This window comes from Canis aureus, chromosome 15 (assembly GCF_053574225.1).
Source record: "Canis aureus isolate CA01 chromosome 15, VMU_Caureus_v.1.0, whole genome shotgun sequence".
Classification (NCBI taxonomy): Eukaryota; Metazoa; Chordata; class Mammalia; order Carnivora; family Canidae; genus Canis; species Canis aureus.
Window position 1 is genome coordinate 36,904,516 of NC_135625.1, and position 22,714 is coordinate 36,927,229.

General features: G+C 35.4%; 1 long non-coding RNA gene across 2 annotated transcripts in view; it reads right to left on the reverse strand.

Annotated features, from left to right (window-relative positions):
• LOC144284004 (uncharacterized) overlaps window positions 1-22,714 on the reverse strand; it is a 50,309-nt gene that overhangs the window by 15,681 nt on the left and 11,914 nt on the right. Inside the window, exons 3-6 of one of the 2 annotated variants that reach the window (XR_013352485.1) lie at window positions 11,560-11,675; window positions 8,468-8,587; window positions 6,363-6,488; window positions 778-1,015 (exon numbers count right to left, since the gene is read on the reverse strand). This is a non-coding gene — a long non-coding RNA (uncharacterized LOC144284004). The remainder of the gene's footprint in view (window positions 1-777; window positions 1,016-6,362; window positions 6,489-8,467; window positions 8,588-11,559; window positions 11,676-22,714) is intronic. The other variant, XR_013352486.1, reaches the window with a different exon arrangement.

A 22,714-nucleotide genomic window follows, 5' to 3' on the forward strand; every position in this document is an offset into this window, starting at 1 on the left:
CGCCTTACAGGAAGATGACATGCAGTGCTTTTGCTCTCATTATATAGGCCTTCTGTAGTCTGTAGCTTTGCAGAATTTCAGGGGGTTGGGAAGTGTAAATCTCTCCAATCTCTTGATAAGAGAATTGGTCAATGAGAAATATTTGAAATGCCAACAATGAAATGGAAAAGTAGCATTTAGATTCCATTTTTTCCCCACTCTAAGTGCTGATAATAGCTAGAAATAATTCAATATTCTAAGCATTCTTACATTAACATGCTATTAAAATGTATATAGTAATACATAGGTACTTGTGTCTTAGTTTGAACAGTAGCTAAGGGAAACTGGTTGCTTCGGAAATGGTTATAAAGAATACCTGAGGGCAGCCAGGATGGCTCAGCAGTTTAGCACCTGCCTTCAGCCCAGGGTGTGGTCCTGGAGACTCGGGATCGAATCCCATGTTGGGCTCCCTGCATGGAGCCTGTTTCTCCCTCTGCCTGTGTCTGTGCCTCTCTCTCTGTGTGTCTCTCATGAATAAATAAATAAAATCTTGAAAAAAAAAAAAGAATACCTGAGATTCCTGAAATCTAAGTCACAAATGACCATGGATTTAATACTCTGTATTTTCAAATTCTGGCAGTTTTTATTATTTGTGGAATTGGATTTTTCTGTTAGACTTTTGGTTTGGGATTGTTTTTTGGCCTATAAAAACATGTAAAATTCAAAAATCACGTATCCAATATATATATCTGTTGTATTAAATTACATATCTCAGTAATATAAAAATAAAATCCTTACCCAGCATGTAGTTCTGTGCCGCAGTAAAAAGGCTTCTAGCAGTAGATTTAAAAAGGGAAATAGGTAGTAATAAATTCACATGCAAAAGGATTGATTTCTCACCATCCATTGACAAAATTACCCCGAATTTATGCAAAATTAGTAAGGTTAAGATAAGATGTCTGGATCTATGCTTTGAGATTTTCTTGAAGGTGCATTTTACTGTTCACCTCTTTATTTTCCTTGATTTGCACTTCATCTATGGAGAGATGGACACATCTATCAAAAGTCTACCAAGGCACCGTAGGCATTTTCTTCGCATGTTTCAAACTAAAGTTAGTGGTTAATAGGTAAGCAATGTATCTATATCCTCTCCAGGCCCTTTCTCATATAGTAGATTCCCACAATAATTACTAGTGGGCAAGTGGGACTCATGATTCTGAAACTTTCTCCACAATTGATTGGATCAGGGACAAAGGGTCATCTGATTCCCAATAAAATAAGAGATAGAGTCTGCCTTGAAGCACTTCAGAGTGCTTCTGAGTCTGGCTGAGGAGCACCCAGAAAACCAGCTATACTGGTATCCATAAGATTATTACTCTAACTTTGGGGGGAAAATGTAGTTTTTCATGTGTTTGCTTTGCTTGGGGTAGTTTTCAAACCGTTATGTTCCTTTATAACCAAATTATCCCTGATGAAAACACAAGACATATGCTTAGATAATAGTAGTCACAATGGCGGGTAATAATTTTGAGAATTTACTATGTTTCAGACACTATTCTAAGTGCTTTGCATGTATTAATTCTTTCAATCCTCACAACTGCCTAAGATAGTTACTAATATTATTCTCAATTTATATAAAGAAACCAAGGCACAGAAAGGTTAGATCACCTGACAAAATCACAGAGCTACTAAGTGACAGAGCCAGAATTCAAACCTATGAAGTCTGACTCGAAAGCATGTGCTTTCACAACTGTGTTACAGTGCCCTGGTAGGCAACAGTGCTTGGTGTCTCTCTGCTTGGGTTTACATTTATTAATGCTGAAAGCAGAAAATGGTAGATGTGAGATGTTCCAAAGTATAGCATCTCCAGAATAAGACATCTGGGAAATCGTTGGGAGTCTGAAAGAGAGTATCAGGTCTGGAGATGCCAGGAACTAATGAACAGTAATCAGAACGCTGCAGTAATTGCCTGAGAAGTTTGCTGAAATCCTCGCTCAGAGCAATGGTGTGAAGTGGAGTATGAAAGTTATGCGTGATGGTGGTAAGAGGAATGTTTTTGCTATTGCCTTATAGCCCCTTAACTAAGAGTTTATAAATTAAAGCATCAGCTTATATACATGAATCATTTCCTGAGTGGCTAGGTTCAGTAAGCTTTTACTTTTCCTGAAAGATAATTGATTTAGCTGTTTTGAACTATATCCTTTCTATTGCTGATAAATTCAGTACTGTACTGACTGGCAAGAACTTAATTATTATGTTTATAACAGGTAACTTCAACAATTGAATTAAACCCTACCACTTCATTACCAGAACTAACATAGGCTAAGCATTCTGCTACCTGAACAGATTTCTGCAGATACTGCCACAAGTCATGCTTCTCATTTCCTCTCTCTTGACAAGAGACATCAGGTATATTATGAAGTGTGGCTAATTTTAATCCACTGTGTTAAACAAAGCACCTTTTGTTACCTCAATCATACTCCATTCCTTCATGGGAAACACTCAGCATGACTCATGGTACCTGCTGGTACTCATTACCTTGGGCTGTGTAAGAGGTAAAATAAAAATGATCAGATTTAAAGGGCCAGAAGTAATAAGGAAGCAGAAGGAAAATCATCTGGAATAAATGGTTATACGAGGACATGGCAAGTGCCCAGTAGCTAAGTGTTGAGCCTTGGCAGTGCTTCCTGGTCCCCACATCACATAAAGGCAAAACAAAATTTCCTACATTCTAAGTAGTAGGAAACAAATCAGTGACCCTGCAGGGAGAAAGGCTCACGATTGCTCTGGCGCTTGCATCTAGAAGTGATAAGCAGAGGAGTCAAAATCATTGCAGAATATTGAGAAGACTTTACTACCAACAGGTGAACCTGAAGTTTAATATCCAGGTTAAGATAAAGGAGGTAGTGTTAACTAATAGATCAATACAAAATATTCACAGATGGAGGCTGCTAAGGAATATGATTCACTTTCCTCTCTTTTTACCAATGAAGTCAAAATGCTTTTGAAAAATTTGGAGACTGAAATGATGGACAAGATTTTGTGGAACAACGTTTCACTCTCTAACCCTTTGAGGTGCAGCCCGGAGACCTCAAACTTTGCACTTGAATTTAGGAATTTCCTAAGTGTGGTGGCCCTTGTTGGGAGCCTTTAATAAACTGTGGTAATTGTCCCTTTTCATCAACTTGGCATTTTTTTTCTGGCATTTTAGAGATTATCCATCACTTTCATGGGGAGGGGAGCAGATGTATCACATCAGGCAGTTTTATAATCAGCAATTTCCTTATCTATTAGGCTCTTCCATCATTGATCTAGGCTAGAGATTCCCGAACATTTTTAATATAAGAATCACTTGGAGAGATAGAACTTTTATACCATTACTGGGATCACTCCCAGTAGTTTTAGGTGGGGTCTGGAAATCTAAATTTTTTAACAGTGACTCAGCTGATTCCTAAGCAGGTGCTCCAAAGACCACACTTTAGGAAACACTTCCCATGAATCACCAAATCTGCAGAGCCCATTGCTTAGGAATAACCCTGGTGAGGGCTCTGCTTAATACCAATTTGAAATTAGGTTCAGAGGAGTGCTGAAGATGAAAAGATAGATCAACAAGAAAGTCTACCACAAGCCCATGATGCATCTAACTCCAGTGCATGGGCTAGCTGTCCCTAGAGTGAGAAGCAAGTCTTGCTTTTGATAACTAGAAAAGAACTCAAGAGGAAGTTCCTCAGAAAATGGAGTTTCCTAACATCTTAGATCCATTCACTCTAGTGGTCAGAATCATACCTATTTCTAGTAACCAAGATTATTCTGGAAGTTTATTATGATCAGTCTTCTCACTGAGATCTGCAATCTCAAAATAGTAGCTCTGTTCCTTTCTCTTGACCTGGAAATCCCAGAGGTGTGCTGCTCACCGATGCGGTTCTTTACTTAAGGAAAAGCACCAACCCATTTTGATTTTGTTTCACTGTCACTGCTATCAAGTCCCCTAAAGTTCCACTTTTGACCAGCATGAGGTCTAAGTCCCAAGAGGAAACCTGTGATAGTTCAGTCAGTTGCTAAACAGCTGTCTATCATCTTGCTGAGTTTATTCCTAACCCCCACATACTCGTGCATATGTAAAAAAAAATAGACCTACAGCAAAATATCAAATAAAAAATTAATATTTTATAAATAGTTCATGTTAAAATGGATCAGTAGAACTATTACATTATGTACAAAATATTGGTTTTTTTAAAAATTCTATTTTCCCAAAGAATTTAATAAACCACCAATTTATACAACCCACTAAACAAAGTCCTCTAATACTAGTATTAGGAGAACCAAACCATTTTTGAAACTAAAAACTACATGAAGAAGGTCTCATAAGAAGTGGACCTTGTAATTAGTTAAGCTTTTAACCCCTGCCGCCTCTGTAAATTAAGATGTTTTGGTTCTTATTAACCACTGCTCCTGTAAGTTCCTTTTCTTTGGAATCTGAGATAAATCAAAATGGGAAATATTTTTGACTTCTGAATTGATTAACTGCTTAACCAACATTTACAGAAGGTATCCATTAGGATCTATAGGAGCAATTTCTTAAAATAAGTACTTACAAGTTGCTTTCCATTTGCCCAAAGTGATCCTTCACCTTAAAGTATAGTGAGGTGACTGAATGTCAGAGCTATTTCTTTGATGGCTAATAATGAGCCTTGCTCTAAGGGCAGTGGCCTGGTCCCTTTTTGATGATATTCCCTAGTAATACATCATGTCTGACATTTAACCCTTTTATAATTCAGTGGAAATACAGGCCCCTGCTGTTTTAATGCCTATGGGAGAATCAAATATGCTGAGGGATGTAATCGCTCCTTCTTAAGGAAAGCCTTAGCCTTCAAGTCACCTATTTTTAATATTTTTCAAAAGCTTGCAGCTGAGAGTAGATAAACCTGTCAGTTATTTGCTCATATCAAAGTTTAATTGTATTATTTTAACAGGATAGTGGGCTACTTCATACACTTGGCTTTCTTTGACACCAAATATGGGAACAGGAGATGCACAAGTCACAGAGGTAACAACAAAATCTTAGAATAGTAAAGAATAACAGGAATTTAGAGATGATGGTGTCTAACTTCATTTTACAGACGAAGAAAACGAGGTCCAGAGAGTTGTGTTTCTGTTGTTCCAGTAGTCGCATTTTCTAATGACTCTCTTTTCTATCTCTTCCTGGAAATTTCAGCTTTCTTCCATGTGACCAGCTTCTACATACTCTAAGCAGCAATCCAATGTTGCAAGCCCATAGCAGTTTGTTCTTATGATACACTGCTAATAAGATTTTATTAAATAATTGGCTGCATATCCATCTCTTTAGGGGCAGTGCCTTAATTGTCTTTTTAGTCTCAGTTCCAACAACAATGCATTGAACAGAGAAGTTAATAAAATGAAAAAAATCAGTAACTTGCTCAAGTTCACACAAGTAACCATGAAGAGGGCCACTGGTTTTTGTTTTTATTTTTAAACTCTCTCCACCTAGTATTATTTCTACCATGTTAGGCTGACTCAGAGATTGTAGAAGAATCAGCGATGTCTGTTATGCTCCTCTTTTTATCACAATACATCTGGAAAAGGTGTAAATTGTTGAAAAGACTTAGATATATTTTTTTAAGTAGCATTTGATCTCATCTTTTGGAAAAGAGAAACAAAAATAGCAAGACCTTATGACTTAAATAGCATAGCTTTAAAATGCTGGTTTTCCTAATATCTGTGAAATTATTCAGTTAACCTGAACTGTCTACCTGAGAAATTAATCAATTTATCTGAATCCCTCTTCCTAAAAGGATTACTGTAAAAATTAAAGGAGATTGTTGGTAAACTATGACATTTTGTAGAGGCTAGTTCTCTCCTGCATTTCTCACTAATTTGACACTATATAATTTCCAAGATTTTTGTTTTTAACATTATCTCAGCTGAGTCATTATATAGCTCTGTGAGGTGGCCAAGAGAGATATTACCCTCTAATTATAGGCATAGAAAATGGCATGTTTGAGATATGTTTCTGAGAATTATATAAATAAGAAACAGATTTTTTTTTTGCATCTATCAACACAGTGTCCATCCAGTGCCAGGAATCAAACCTAAATCTTCCCATGTGCTAAAGTAAAGATAAATATAAGCTCTCTCTTCCATGGATAGCTGGACTTTCCTAGAAAATTCCAGGAGAATCCAAGATGAACTGTGATGAGTTCTCAGAAATAACCACAATCCAGTCTGGCAAGGACTAATTTGGGTCAGGCATGCTATCAATGTGATAAAAACTATAAAGAAAAGAAACTAAAAATATACATCAAACAGGGAGGTGATTGCTATTCATTTATAAATGAAATATATGGACATATCTTTCTACATACCACTGAGATGCTTCAGGTGACAGATCAATATTTTCTGAGTGGGTCAATTTATTCATTATGTCTCGAATCTTAGTGATGGTTCTAAAAGCATTTGAATAGCTGATGGACGCAGGAAGCTCTAGTCATCTGTTTGTTATGTAATACAGAAGACAGAAGTCAGATTGTTAAAGTACGGTGTTGCCCAAGATTCATGTAAGCATGTGGTTATCCAGTTTTTCCAGCATCATTTATTGAAAAGATTATCCTTTCCCCAGTGAATATTCTTGCTTCTCTTTTCAAGTATTAGTTGACAACATACATGAGGGTTTATTTCTAAACTCCCAATTCTGTTTTCTTGATTTATGTGTCTATTTTTATGTCAGTATCATACTGTTTTGATTACTATAGCTTAATAGTATGATTTGAAATCAAGATATGTGATGCCTCCAGGTTTGTTCTTTCTGAGGATTGCTTGGGGATCAGGATCTTTTCTGGTTCCAAAAAAAATTAGGACATTTTTTCTATTTCTATAAAATAATGCCATTTAAATTTTGGTAAGGATTGCATTGAATCTATAGATGGTTCTGAGTAATATGGACATTTAAACAATATTAATTCTTCCAATGCATGAACATATTTGCCATTTGCTTGGGTCTTATTCAACTCCTTTAATTTTTTATGATCACATTCATATTATTATTTACTAATCAGTTCATTTTTAATTTTTATTGAAGTATATTGACATACAATATTATATTAGCTTCAGTGTACAACATAGTGATTCAGTGATTATTTACATTATGAAATGCTCACTACAGTAAGTGTAGTTACCATCCATTGGTACACAAAGTATTATATTATTGACTATATTCCCTATGCAGTACTTTACATCCTGTGACTTATTTATTTTATAACTTGGAGTGTGTGCCTTAATCCCTTCACTTATTTCACCCAATACTCCCACCCCTCTCTCTCTGGCTTCCACTAGTCTGTTCATTCGATTTACAAGTTTATTTCAGTCTTTGTCTGTTTGTTTGATCATTCATTTTGTTTTTCCAGATTCTACATATAAGTTAATTCATATGGTATCATCAAAGTCCTATAGTATTCAGTGTATAGATCTTCCACTTCTTTTGTTAAAGTTATTCCTAAATATTTTATTGTTTTTATTGCTATTGTGAATGGGATTGTTTTATTTCTTTTTCAGACATTTTGTTGTTGATGTTTAGAAACATAACTGATTATTGTGTGATGATTTTGTATCTTGCGATTTTACTAAATCTGTTAATTACTTCTAACAATTTTTGGTGGAGTCTAAGATTCTCTCTATATAAAATCACATCATCTGCAAACAAAGATAGCTTTGCTTCTTCCTTTTCAATGTGTATCCCTTTTATTATTTTTTGTTCCCTGGTTTTCCTAGATGTGGGTTTGTCATATATGGCCTGTATTGTGTTAAGGTATGTTACTTCTACATTCAGTTAGTTGAGCATTTTTATTATAAGAATGTTTTATTCTGGCGGATGCTTTTTCTGCATCTATTAAGATCATCTGACTCCTATCTTTCAATATATTAATATGGTGTATCACATCTATTGATTTGCTTATGTTGAACGGGCTTTGCATCCCAGGAATAACTCCCACTTGATCCTGGTACCAAAGCCAGAGAAGGACACCAGAAGAAAAGTGAATTATAGAACAATGCCTCTGATGAATATCACTCTTAAAATTTTCAATAAAATATTAGTGAACAGAATTCAACAGCACATTAAAATGATCATATGCCATGAACATCTAGTATGTTTAAAAATTATGCTGGAGTAAGGAGATAGAAACTGAATGAAGTACTGATATATCTTTAGAGACCTTGGATCAAGGAACCAAAATTTGTGGGAGAGAGAAAATAACAAATAAACAACCTATACAAGTAATATATAGAGAGATATTCCTAAGCTTGAATCCCAGATCTACAAAGTAATAGCTGGTGACATTGGGTTAGTAGCTTAACTTTTCTGGGATTAAAAATATTCTGAAAAAATAAATCTTCATAAGTGTGTTCAGAATATAAAATTTAGATCAATTTAAATTGACATGGGGGTGGTAAGTTATTGTGGATAAGAACTCACCCTCAGGAGTTCTACTGCCTTGGCTCATACTCTACCTGTCCCATTACTAGTTCCTTGACAACTTAGACAATTTTTCAGATTGGATAATTTAGTTGTTTTCTTGGTTCTTAGTTTAATCACCTGTGAAATAGGAAAATGGAAAAAGCAGAAGGTTTAAAGTGTTACCAACAGCTCTGACTTGTCTACTCTGAGTTTATCATAACTTTAAGAAGAAGTAGGGCTATTCCAGGGAGAATTCATGGCTAGAAATATAGATATGGGAATGACAAGTATATACATGATAATTAAAGTCAGTATTAGACATAGGGCAGATGATCTGAAAGCGTGGGAACTATTAGAACTAATAAATGTAGTTAGTAAAGTTGCAGGATACAAATCAATATACAAAAATCTGTTGTATTTCTATACACTAATAGTAAAGTAGCAGAAAAATAAATTAAGAAAACAATCCAACTTATAATTGGCATCAAAAAGAATAATTTACTTAGGAATAATTTTTTAATTCTATTTTCATTATTTTTGAAATTTATCTATCTATTTATTTATTTATTTATTTAAGACAGAGAGACAGCATGAGTGGGGGAAGAAGCAGATGGAGAAAATAGACTCCCTCCTGAGCAAGGAGCCTGATGAAGGGCTCAATCCCAGGACCCTGAGATCATGACCTGAGCTGAAGGCAAATGCTTAACTGACTGAGCCACCCAGGCACCCCTACTTTGGAATATATTTAACTGAAGGGGTGAAAGACCTGTATTTTCAAAACTATAACATATTAATGAAAGAAATCAAAGGTGACACAAATAAATGGAAAGATATATCACACTCATGGACCAGAATAATTAATATTGCTGAATGTTTACACTACTTAAAACAATTGACAGATTTATGGCAATCTCTATCAAAATACAACAGGGGCACCTGAGTGGCTCAGTCAGGTAATTGACCAACTCTTGGTTTTGGCTCAGGTCATGATCTCAGATCACGAGATAGAGCCCATGAAGGACTCTGCACTCAGCATGAAGTCTGCTTAAGGATCTCTCCCTCCCCCTTTCCCCACCCTGCTTTCATTCTCTCTCTCTCTCTCCCTCTCTCTCTCTAAAAAAAAAAAAAAAAAAAAAAAAAAAAAAAAAAAGTAATTACCACAGAATTAGCACAAATAATTCTAAACTTTGTATGGAACCACAAAATACCCTGAATAGTCAAAGCAATCTGAGAAAGAACAAAGTAGAAGTATCACAATCCCAGATTTCAAACTATATTGCAAAGCTATATACTGGCACAAAAATAAACACATAGATAAATGGAACAGAATTGAAAACCAAAAAATAAAACCCATGCTTATATGGTCAATGAATATACAGTATAAAAAAATAAGAATATACAGTTTGGAAAAGACACCCTTCAGTAAATGGTCCTAAGAAAACTGGACAGTCACATGCAAAAGAATGAAACTAGACCACTTTCTTATACCATATACAAAAACAAAATGGAGTAAAGACCTAACAGAAGACCTGAAACCATAAACTTTTAAAAGAAAACATAGGCAATAATCTTTTGTATATCAGCATTAGCAGTATTTTTCTGGTCCTGTCTCCTCAACAAGAGAAAAAAAGATATAAAAGGCAGAAGTAAACAATTGGGATTGCATCAAACTAAAAAGCTTTCGTACAATGAAGGAAGCCATCAACAAAATGAAAAGGCAACCTACTGAATGGAAGGAGATCTTTGAAAATGATAAAGCAGATAATGGATTAATATCCAAAATATATAAAGAACTTATATAACTCAACACCAGAAAACCCAAATAACCTGATTTTAAAATGGCCAGAGATTATGAGTAAATATTTTTTCCAAAGACAACAGAGATTGGGAGACCTGGATGGCTCAGAGGTTGGGTGCCTGCCTTGGGCTCAGGTCATGATCCCGGGATACAGGATCGAGTCCCGCATTGGGCTCCCTGCGGGGAACCTGCTTCTCTCTCTGCCTGTGTCTTTGTCTCTCTCTCTCTCTCTCTCTCTCTGTGTCTCTCACGAATAAATAAATAAATCTTAAAAAAAGTTAAAAAAATAAACAAAGACAACAGAAATGGCCAACAGACACATGAAAATATGCTCAATGTCACTAATCATCAGGGAAATGCAAATCAAAACCACAGTGAGATACCTCCTCAGAGGTATGTCAGTATGGCTAGTATCAAAAGGATAAGAATAGCTTATAATTTAGTCAGAATGGCTAGTATAAAAAAGATAAGAAATAGCAAGGATTGGCAATAATGTGGAGAAAAGAAAATACTCCTGCACTGTTGCTGGGAATGTAAATTGGTGCAATCACTGTGGAAAGCAGTTCAGAGGTTCCTCCAGAAACTAAAACTACCATATGACCCAGTGTTTCCACTTCTGGGTATTTACCCAAAGAAAACAAAAACTGTAATTCATACAATTCTTTGTATACCTTTATATATATATATATATATATATATATATATATATATATATATTCCCTTATGTTTATTGCAGCATTATTTACAATATCCAAAATATGGAAGCAATGTAAGATGAATGGATAAAGAAGATGGCGTGTGTGTGTATAGTGTATAAATCAGTGTATATATATATACTGATAATTCACTGATAACACAAACATAAAAATTTTAAATGTTATTTATTATATATTTACTAAAAATAAATACATATTTTGTATATAATAAATGTATAACATACTATATATAATAAATACATAAGATATAAGATTATATACAAATATATAACATATACTAATATGTAAGATTTAATATGTACATATAATAAATGTATAACATATATATTTTGCATATGATATATATAACATATGCAATGGAATATTACTCCCATAAAAAGAATGAAATCTCACTATTTGTTATAACATAAATATTGCTACAGGTGGGGAGTGTACAAAATAGGTAAATAGGGTAAAGAGATAAATTATTCTGGTTCTCAAATAAAATTAGATATAAAATTAAAATGAAATACAAAGTTAAAATAATAAATTATTTTTCATTATACTTAATAATTGATTAGATTATTTACATAATAAAAGCAGGTTGACTAGTTTACCTTGTTTGTTTCAATGCACTGAAATAATATTAATTCAAATAGGCTGTCTTGACTTTCATCCAATTTTTCCTTGTGCTGCAGCACTTCCAACACAGATGAGGGGGCTCAACAGGATCCTAAGTAGTCAAATTCAAAAAGTTTTCTTCATTTCAAAAAGTCACAGCTTAACTATGCATTTTGATATCAAATAGAAGTACCTTTTCAAAGTAGGAATTTGACTGCCACAAGAAGAACAGTCAATAACTATTCAAGAATGAAACACCACTGAGACGATTCTAAGGAGTGAGAGAGAGAAAAAAAAAAAAAAAAAAGAATGAGCTTGAAGCTAACCCCTACACGACAAAGACTAAGGTTACATTAGAAAAATAAGAAAAGGGGCTAAATGTTGACAGCAATGCCTGTTCACCAGGTTAGGGTAAACCATGCACAGAGACCTATCCTGAGCCTCCAACTTCTCTAGTAGGAAAAGAGAACCCAGGGAGGACAATCAGATCCCCCACCAGTACTGTGGGTTGCTTTGTGAGAGCCACTATTCTGATCTTATCCCATAGAGATTGCAAGGGAATCTTCAGGGGTCAACTACTGGGAATGACTCTGATAAAGTAGAGGGGAAAGTCTTACAACAACCAGCACATGGATCTTGGTAGACCAAGTCTATATCCACAGCACCCAAGTGCTAGTCACAACCAGCAGTTTTGTTTATGTGCAAAACCAGGTTAGTAGTGCACTCTGATCAGGAAACTTGGCAGACTGAAGATCTTATTGATTCATATTACTAAACAAGAAGTTCTTGGGGCAGCCCGAGTGGCTCAGCAGTTTAGCATCACCCTCAGTCCAGGGTGTGATCCTGGAGACTTGGGATTGAGTCCCACATCAGGTTCCCTGCATGGAGCCTGCTTTGCCCTCTGCCTATGTGTGGCTTCCTCTGTGTGTGTGTGTGTGTGTGTGTGTGTGTCCCACGAATAAATAAATAAAATCTTTTTAAAAATTAAAAAAAAAGAAGTTCTGCAAGCCCTAAAGGCCTGGTTTGCCCATTTGCAGAAAAGATGCTGAATCACAGCCCTTAAACACTGTGGCGAGAGTTTCCTGGGCACATCTGACTACAGGGGTTGGTGACAATACCTGAAAGCTGTGTGGCCCAATAATATTTGAGGTAAGAGGTTGATCACTCCCATAATAAAGCAAGTTCTGAATATAGAAGACTCCCATAGTATGCACAGGCACAAAACTGTGGGTCCCTCCCAGCCTGTCCCAACCAGAGAGGTTGTTTGGGAAATTGAGAGTCCCTTGAAGCAGCCCTTCCCCCATCCTTCTTAGGCAAGGTTGCTGAGACATAGCTCCACCAACCCACTCTGGTTCCTAGCCCCATTCAACCAAAAGGGCTATTGATAACACCTGGAAGCCATACAGATCAGTGGCACTCAAGTGGAAGGAGGGGCAGGCAGAGCAAACCCTGAACTTGTCTGGCCAAGCAACTTGAGGCATGGGTCAGCTTGAGCTAAGACAACAAAGAATCTCAGTGGTCTTAGAGCTCCTTCTCCCATTGGGTCCAAGCATAGAAATTAATTTGTAGTTCTGTTCATTACTGAATATAGACTCCAGCCTGCCCATACAGGGAACCTAAATGGAGCAAATGAGAAACTATGTAGCCCATTCAAAAGTTTTGCTTACAGTAGTATTTGAACAGAGAGAACAGCCCATGGCTTTCTGAATCTGCAGAGAAGAACTGGTAACCTTGCCTGACCAGGAAATTTAGTGCACACTTTTGCCTGATTTGGAGCCCACACAATGAGTCTCAGCTACAGGTCCTGGGTCTCAGATTTTGATGCCTTCTAGGGCAGGCAAGCTAATTCATATTACTACAGAATATAGTCTGTAGTCCCAACTATCTAGTAAGCCTGACCAGAGAATCCAGGCAAATGCAGGACCCATCTTACAGCATCACTGAGTAGGAAGCCAAACAGTCCAATCCAACTATTCTCAGCCATTAACACATACTCCCATCCCCAACCTCAGAGGGCAAACAGTTTTCTCACTCAAAAATAGAACATAACAGCAATACTCCCTTGCCCAAGAACATTACCCAGAAACTCAAACTAAGCTACTGGTGAAGATCTGTCTCTGCCAAAGCAAACCTAAAGTCTGGAAGGGGAACCTGATTAGTCAAATATGCAAATATCACTACAAAGAGTCAATGATTTTTTAAAAAGTAAATATAACACTGACAAAGGAAACTAATAAAGCTTTAATAACCGATCTTAAAGAAACAGAGATCTATAAACTATCAAAAAATCAGAATAATCTTAAAGACATTTAATGATTTAATGAACTGCAAGCACAGACAGACAACTAAATAAAATTAGGGAAATAATGCATTAAAAATGAGATCAACAAGGCAATGGAAACCATTAAAAACCCTAAAAATCCTAGAGATGGAAAATATAATAACTAAACTGAAGAATTTAATAGTTTCAAAAGTAGACTCAACCATATAGAAGAAAGAATAAGTGACTTTCAATCTTATAACTTGTAAAATGAAAAGAAGGAAAATAGTTAAGAAATCCTACAAGACTTAGGGGATCCAATGAAAGGGAACAATATTCACATTATGGAGATTCTAGAAGAAGAAGGGAAAGAGAAAGGGGCAGAAAGTATATTTAAAGCAATAATGGCCAATAACTACCTGGACTTGGGAAAAGAAATTGATATCCATATCCAGGAGGCCCAAAGGTCTCCAAGTTGAACCCAAATAGGACTACATTAAGACACATTACAATTAAACTGCCAAAAGCCAAAATCAAAGAATTTTAAGAGGAACAAGATAAAAGAGAAGTTACATACAAGGGAAACCTCCTAAGACTACAAGCAGATTTCTCAACACAGACAATTCAAGCAAGGAGAGAATGGGATAGCATATTTAAAACATTGAAAGAAAAAAATCTATCAACCAAGAATGTTATGGCCAGCAAAATTATCCGTCAGAAATGAACACAAAACTTTCCCAAACAAAAGCAAGCTGGGGGAGTTCATAACCTTGAGACCTGCCTTACAAGAAATACTAATGGGAACTATGTGAGTGGAAGTTAAAGGACATTGGTTAACATCATAAAAACAGAAAAGTTAGCATATAAGTCACTGGTAATGGTAAATTAACTCCAAATTAGAGTTGAATTAGAGTTAAAATTAAATTCTGTAATTAGGTAATAAAGGCACATATTTCACTTACAACTCCAGTTCAAAAATTTAAGAAAATGAATGTAGTAAAAATAACCATAACTAGGATAATCCATTATTAGTTTTACTGTATTAAAAACATGTAAATTATGACAGCAATAACATAAAATGTGAAGGGGGAGAAGAAGTAGAAGTGTAAGGTTTGGGGACTCTATTGACTGAAGTTGATATCTCCTTATAACAGGGTTTATAAATGTTTATATTTCATGTAAACCTAATGATAACCATTGGGAAAAACCTGTGGCAATTACACAAAAGAAAACGTTAAAGAAATCAATTTATACTGATATCAAAAGACATTAAAACAGAAAAAAAAAAAAGCAAAATAAGAGACTAGGAACAATGAATTTGCAAAACAACCGAAGAGCAATTAACAAAATGGCAATAGTGAGTCTTTACCTATCAACAATTACTTTAAATGTAAACAGATGAAATTCTTCAAAGACATAGAATTGCATAAAAAATACAATAATATGCTGCCTACAGAGGCTTATTTTAGCCTTAAAGATCCACATACACCATAAGTAAAATTAAGTAGAAAAATTTATTTCAAACAAATGGTAACAAAAACAACAACAAAGCAGAGTTAGCTATACTTACATCACATAAAATAGACTTTAAAAATGGAAAAAACAAAAAACAAAACAAAGAAAGTCATCACATTATGATAAAGGGGTTAATCTGGGCAGCCTGGGTGGCTCAGCGGTTCAGCGCCACCTTCAGCCCAGGGCCTGATCCTGGAGACCCAGGATTGATTTCCACGTCGGGCTCCCTACATGGAGCCTGCTTCTCCCTCTGCCTGTGTCTCTGTCTCTCTCTCTTTCTGTCTCTCTGTCTCTGTCTCTCTTTCTGTGTCTCTCATGAATAAATAAATAGAATCTTAAAAAAATAAAGAAGTTAACCCATCAAGAAGACATAACAATTGTAAATATTTATGCTTGCAGTATCAGAACACCTAAATAATAATGCAAAAACAGAGCTAAAATGAGAAAAAGTAATAAAACGTAATGCACTGATAATGGAGACTTTAATAATCCACTCTTGATGATGGATAGGTCATCCAGACATAGAATCAATAAGAAAACAGCAGATTTGAACAGCATGATAGACCAAATGGACCTAACAGGCATATACAGAACATTCTGTCCAACAACAGCAGAATATATATTCTTATTAGGAACACATGGATAATTTTCTAAGATAAACCATATGTTATGCCATAAAACCAATCTTAGCAAATTGAAGAAGATGGAAATGTCTTCTCTGACCACACAGTATGAAACTAGAAATTAATAACAAAAAGAACACTGGAAGATTCACAAATGCAGATAAACAACACTCTTCTGAACAACCAATGGATCAAAGAAGAAATTGAAGGCAAAATAGCAAAGTTTCTTAAGACAAAAGAATATGGAAACACAACATACCAGAATTTATGGGATGCAGCAAATCAATCCTAAGAAGAAAGTTTAAACTTATAGCAATAAATGCCTACATTAAGAAGCAAGAAAGATTCCAAACAAACTAATTCTGCTTTAAACAACTGGAAAAAGAAAAACAAACCAAGCCCGAAGTTGGCAGAAAAAAGAAAATAATAAAGATTAGAAAAGAAATGAATAAAATAGAGAACAGAAGAAATAGAAAATATTAACCAAAGTAAGAATTATTCTTTGAAATGATAAATAAAATTGAAAAACCTTTAGCTAAACTAGCCAAAGAAAAGGTAACAGTACCCAAATCAGAAAACTATAAATGAAAAGGAAGACATTACAATTGCTATCAGAAGTACAAAGCATTATAAGAAGCTACTATGAAAAATGATATACCAAAAAATTAGACAACCTAGAAGAAATGGAAAAATTCTTAGAAAAATATAACTTACCAGGACTGAATCAGGAAGAAATAGAAAATCTAAACAGTTCAATAACTAGTAAGGGATTAAGTCAGTAATTAAAAAAAAAAAATCTCTCAATGAAGACAACCTCAGGACCAGAAGGCTTATTGGCAAATTTTACCAAACAGTTAGGGGGGAATTAACACAAATTCTTCTCAAACTTTTCCAAAAAAATCAAAGAGAAGAGAACACTGCCAAACTGCTTTCTAATGCCAGCATTATCCTAATACTAAGACAGAAATTTATTTCATTTACAATAGCATCAAAAACTATAATATACTTAGGAATAAATTTAACCAAGGAAATGAAAGATCTCTACTCTGAAAACTAAAAGACATTGATGAAAGACATTGAAGAAGTAGATATGTATCCCATAACCATGGATTGAAAACACTAATATTATTGAAGTGTCAATACTAAAATCATCTATAGACTCAGAAAAATCTCTATTAAGTTTTCAATGGAATTTTTGCAGAAGTGAACAAAACACTCCTAAAATGTATATGGACTCAGAATAGCCAAAGAAATATGAGAAAGAAGAACAAAGCAAGAGGCATCACACTGTCTGCTTCAAGCTACAGTAATCAAAGCAATATGGCATAAATCAGACAAATAGACCAACAAAACACTATTAAGAGCCCAGAAATAAACCTAAGCATATATGGTCAAATAAGAGTTGACTAGGGTGCCAAGAATACTCAGTAGAGAAATTCAGTCTCTTCAATAAATGTTGCTGAGATGCTTGGATATTCACATGAGAAATAATGTAGCTGGACCCCTATCTTCCACCATTCACAATTAACTCAATAGATTAAATAGATTAAAGATTTAAACATAAGATCTGAAACCATGAAACTCCTGAAAGAACATATAGGAATAATGCTCCTTGACATGGGTCTTGGCAATGAGTTTTGGATATAACACTGTAGGTACAAGCAACAAAATCAAAACTAAACAAATGGAACTACTTAAAACTAAAGAAAAATTTTGTGCAGCAAAATAAACCATCAATAAAGTGAAAAATCAACCTATGATATGGGAATAAATATTTGTTAACCATATATCTGATAGAGGGTTAATATCCAATATATATAAAGAACTCATACAAGTCAATAGCAAAAAAAATATCCAATTAAAAATTGGGGAAAGGACCTGAATAAACTTTTTTTTTTCAAAGAAGGCATATGAAAGACTAACTGGTACATGAAAAGATGCTCAAGATCAAGTCATAAGGGAAATGCACATGAAAATCAAAATGCAGTATCATTTTGTGCCTGTTAGAATGGCCATCATCATAAAGGCAAAAGATAACAAAAGCTAGCATGGATGTGGAAAAAAGGAATTCTTGTGCATGACTGGTGGGATTGTAAATTGGTACTACCATATGATCCAGCGATTTCACTTCTGGAATGCATCCAAGAAAAATAAAAATATGAACTTGAAAAGATATCTGTACCCCTCCCTGTTCATAGAAGCATTATTTACTATAGCCAAGACATGGAAACAACCTAAGTGTCCACTGATGGATGGATGAAGAAACTGTGAGATGATGATAGATGACAGATGCAAAAGTATATTATTCAGCCACAAAAAAATGAGAAAATCTTACCATTTGTGATAGCATGGATAGAACTTAAAGGCATTATGCTAAATAAAATAAGTCAGACATAGATGATATATGATCTCACTTATATGTGGAATCTATTATTAATAGATACATACATATATACATACCAAGCTCATAGAAAAAAATCACACATGTGATTTTCAGAGACAGAGGGTTCAGGAAGGCAGAATTGTGGAAAGGTGGTCAAAAGATACTGATTTCCAGTTATAAGAGAAGTAAGTACTAGGTATGTGCAACTTGAGAATTATTGGTAACACTGCTGCATGATATCTAGAGAAGTGGTTTTTTTGTTGTTTTTGTTGTTGTTTTTTTTTTTATTTATGATAGGCACACAGTGAGAGAGAAAGAGGCAGAGACACAGGCAGAGGGAGAAGCAGGCTCCATGCACCGGGAGCCCGATGTGGGATTCGATCCCGGGTCTCCAGGATCGCGCCCTGGGCCAAAGGCAGGCGCCAAACCGCTGTGCCACCCAGGGATCCCTCTAGAGAAGTTTTTAAAAGAGTACATAGTTCTCATCACAAGAAGAAAAAATTTTTAAAGATGTTTGTTTGTTTGTTTGTTTATGAGAGAGGAAGAGAGAGAGAGATAAAACAAGCAATGGGGAGGGGCAGAGGGAAAGGGAGAAACAGACTCCCGGATGATCAAGGAACCCACTACAGGGCTGGATCCAGGATCCCAGGATCATGATCTAAACTGAAGGCAGATACTTAACTAACTGGGCCACCCAGGTGCCCCTGCAAGGAGAAAATTTTTTTCTTCTTCCTTTTTTCTTTATTGTAGCTGTAAAAGAAGACACGTGTTATCTGAAGCTATTCCAATAATCATCCTATAATATGTGTAAGTCAAACCATCATGCTTTACACTTTTTTTTTAAAGATTTTATTCATTTATTCATGCTAGACACACAGAGACAGAGAGAGGCAGAGACACAGGCAGAGGGAGAAGAAGGCTCCATGCAGGGAGCCCGACGTGGGACTCGATTCCCGGACCCCAGGATCACACCCTGGGCTGAAGGCGGTGCTGAACCGCTGAGCCACCGGGGCTGCCCCATGCTTTACACTTTAAATAGAGACAGTGATGTATGTCAATTATTTTCTCCTTAACCGCCCCCCCCCCCCAAAAAAAAGTACTCTCTTCTCCATCTCTACTGAAAGAAAAAATCCTGTCCAAATACAATTTATATCTTAAGCTAACTTCAAAGTCGAGGTCTCTGTATGCACTAGGAGCCAAATGTAGAGGTGATACAGAGAGGTCCCCCCTCCTTTTTTTTTGGCAACAGCATTTATTCTTTATGTATGAAGTACTTTGAAGGCCTAATAGGAAGTTAAAATAGCAACAGATGTCATTCCTTTAGGAAAGGATTAATATCAGTCCTGACCCACCTATCTTTATTTAACATACAAAAAACTGGGGCACCTGAATGGCTCAGTCAATTAAGTATCTGCCTTCAGCTCCAGTCATAATCCCGGGATCCTGGATCAAGCTCTGCATCAGGCTCCCAGCTCAGCAAAGTCTGCCTCTCCCCCTTTTCATGCTTTCTGTCTCTCTCAAATAAATTAAATGTTTTAAAAATTAAAAATAAAATAAATTTAATACTAAAAACTACTTAGATATTTTTGTTCATAGGAATTCTCTTTTCAAATTTTGAATGCTGTTAACATGGACTTTCGAAGAGATGATCACTTCTTTTCAGGACTGCATGGATTTTGCTTCAAGGTTTAGTTATATAAATTATTAGGAGGCCTAGGTAGATGACATAACAAAATGAAACTGAACTCTGGAACCTCATTTTATGCTTCTTCATTTCTGCTAGATTGAACATGTGCAGGGATTGTGGGATTGGCAATGGTATGACAGGGGTTTTTTTTTGTTTTTGTTTTGTTTTGTTTTGTTTTGTTTTTGGTGTTTAATTTTGTTTTGTAAACTTCCTTTTCCTTATCCTTCCTTTTTTTCCTCTTACTCTTCCTTTTTCCTTTTCTTTATTTCTCCTGTCGAAATAAGTAAAGACCAATCAAATGAGACAGGAAAAAGCGACTGAATCAGAGTTTACAACAGCAAGAGAGTCAGCCACCATCATCTAGGTTCTGGTGGAGATGCAAAGGCAGGTAAAGGAAACGGAAATTTTTAGAGTGATATAAAGAGAAGTCTCAAATGGGCCCTGATCAGAGGTTATTGGCATGGGAAGCTGGAGACAGGCAAACTAGAAGTGGGGAATTCTATGAAATTAACATTGGGTACATATTTGGCTTTGTCTGGTTGGTCCAAAGTTGGAAACAGGAGCAAAATTTAGAGAAGTTGTCAGTTATTAATTAAGCCCTGGACTTTTGGGACCAATTGTTCAATTGTTACAGAAGTTATTGTTCCCCTTCCTGTATTAGTATTAGATACCAATCTGGCTTCCTACAAATCTGACTTATAGAAAGCTGACTTCCTGAACTATTCACTGCAGATTGTGGGTCAGATTTTTGTTTTTCCATATGATCTGGCCATTGTCCATATGTATATTCAGTCTCTCACTCCTCTTAACTTTTTATCTCCTTTTCTCATCTTTCTTTATTTCTTCTTAATATTTATGTATTTTCTGAGAGTTCAGTAAAATTGGGTAAAGAGAATGTGAAATGTGGTCAAGGTTCAGTGTTTAAGGAGACAGTTTGTTCATTCACAGCACGTTCTGAGTAGCTCTTTTCTTAAATAAAGGATGGGCAATTTGGGTAATTTTGTGATCCAGATTGTGTAATTAAATTTGTTCCTATGAACAAATATTAAACACCATGCTATTATTTGACTGTTCTCAAACATAACAGTGAAGTACTTTTCTGTGTAAGTTTCTCAGAAAATAGAAACTTAAAACCTGAAACATGATTCAGTATCTTCTGGAAATGAAATTGAACTGAACATACTTTAGTTTCCCTACTCTGGATTGGCCAAACATGGGACTATTTTGAGATGAGACAGAGGGAAAAAATAACATAGCTTCTAATATGTACCTCCAAAATACTTAATCTTTTTTCGTTTTAGGGACTATGAACAAACCTTAAGTGTGTCCATTTGCCCTAACAATTCTTCCTATTTGAAGTTACATTCAAGTTTTTTAAAAATAGGCTTTAGAGAAAGTGGATGTTTGTTGTCTTTTTGGGATATTGCCAACTGGAGCGGTAAACCTAGTGAGTCAGTGAGAATCAAGAGAGGGAAACTCATTTAAATGAACCGCCAGATCTGATATTTTTATAGGACATCTGCTCCTGTGTGCTGAAGATCTATGATCAAAGTGCTAGGAGTATAGAAATATTTTATATTCTTTGCAGATTTGCTAACTTTGTGGATCACACTTTATTACTGAAAATATATTTTTAATGGCACTTCCTATTTTCAGGATTTTTAAAGCCAATTAGGCATTGAAACCTTTAGCTGTGAACACCTACAGCATCTTCTTTTATCCACTCTTCACCTAGCATAACACTGGGTTTTTCCAGGGGAAATAAATGTTGCTATATGTCTCCAGACTCAAGGAGGAGAGAGGTAGGTTAGGCCTCCAGATCATAACAGCCTCCTACTATATAAATGTGCTCAAGAACGGCATTTTTGAAGGTAATCCAGCTGTGCAAGCTGAATCATTGCTCACAGTAATTTTACTAATGCATTCCATCCTAAATTTAAAAGCCTGATGAGTCACCCTGTATTGCCAACTGCTTACATTATTAAGCAGAACATAAAAGCATTTACATACATTGGCATAATCCATTGCTGGATCAACCACATTAACTCCCACTTTTATAACCCTTCAAACTTCATATGGACAAAATAAATGATTCTTTAATCAATAGAATGCGCTGGAAAATATAGAATTAAAATGTCAGCTGTTCTATTCTCTCTCATATTTTATGTCTATATTGTTCTTCCATGAAAGTAGTTAGCCAATACACACGAAGTTGAAGGACAACAGAGGACTAGGTTAATTTTTCTAATGTGCTAAAATGGTACCCATGTGAAGATATAGGATATTTTTCTGGCATGGCTTAACAAGAAAGTATCCTTACATTAATTTAAGAGAGGCAGAGAGTGGACTAAATTCTCTCTGAAGAGTATATGGAGTCTAGAAAATTTTCAACTTCAGGAGTACCAGATCTATATGAGAGGTCTTAAAGTTCTTTATTTTTTAAAAAAAGGCAATGTTTCTGTGTTTAAAAAGAAGAAGCAACTTTTTCTAGGTAACAATAGTGTCTCTATACCTGTGGCTATTCTCTACCATTACAATCATCACTCATCATTTATTGTACATGGCACTTTTGATCTTCAGAATATTTGAAGCATTTTATCAAATTTTCCACACATCACTAGGAGGCACAGCTGCCTTTAACAGTGGATATCACACTGCACTTTTGAAAAGTATCTTGGGATTT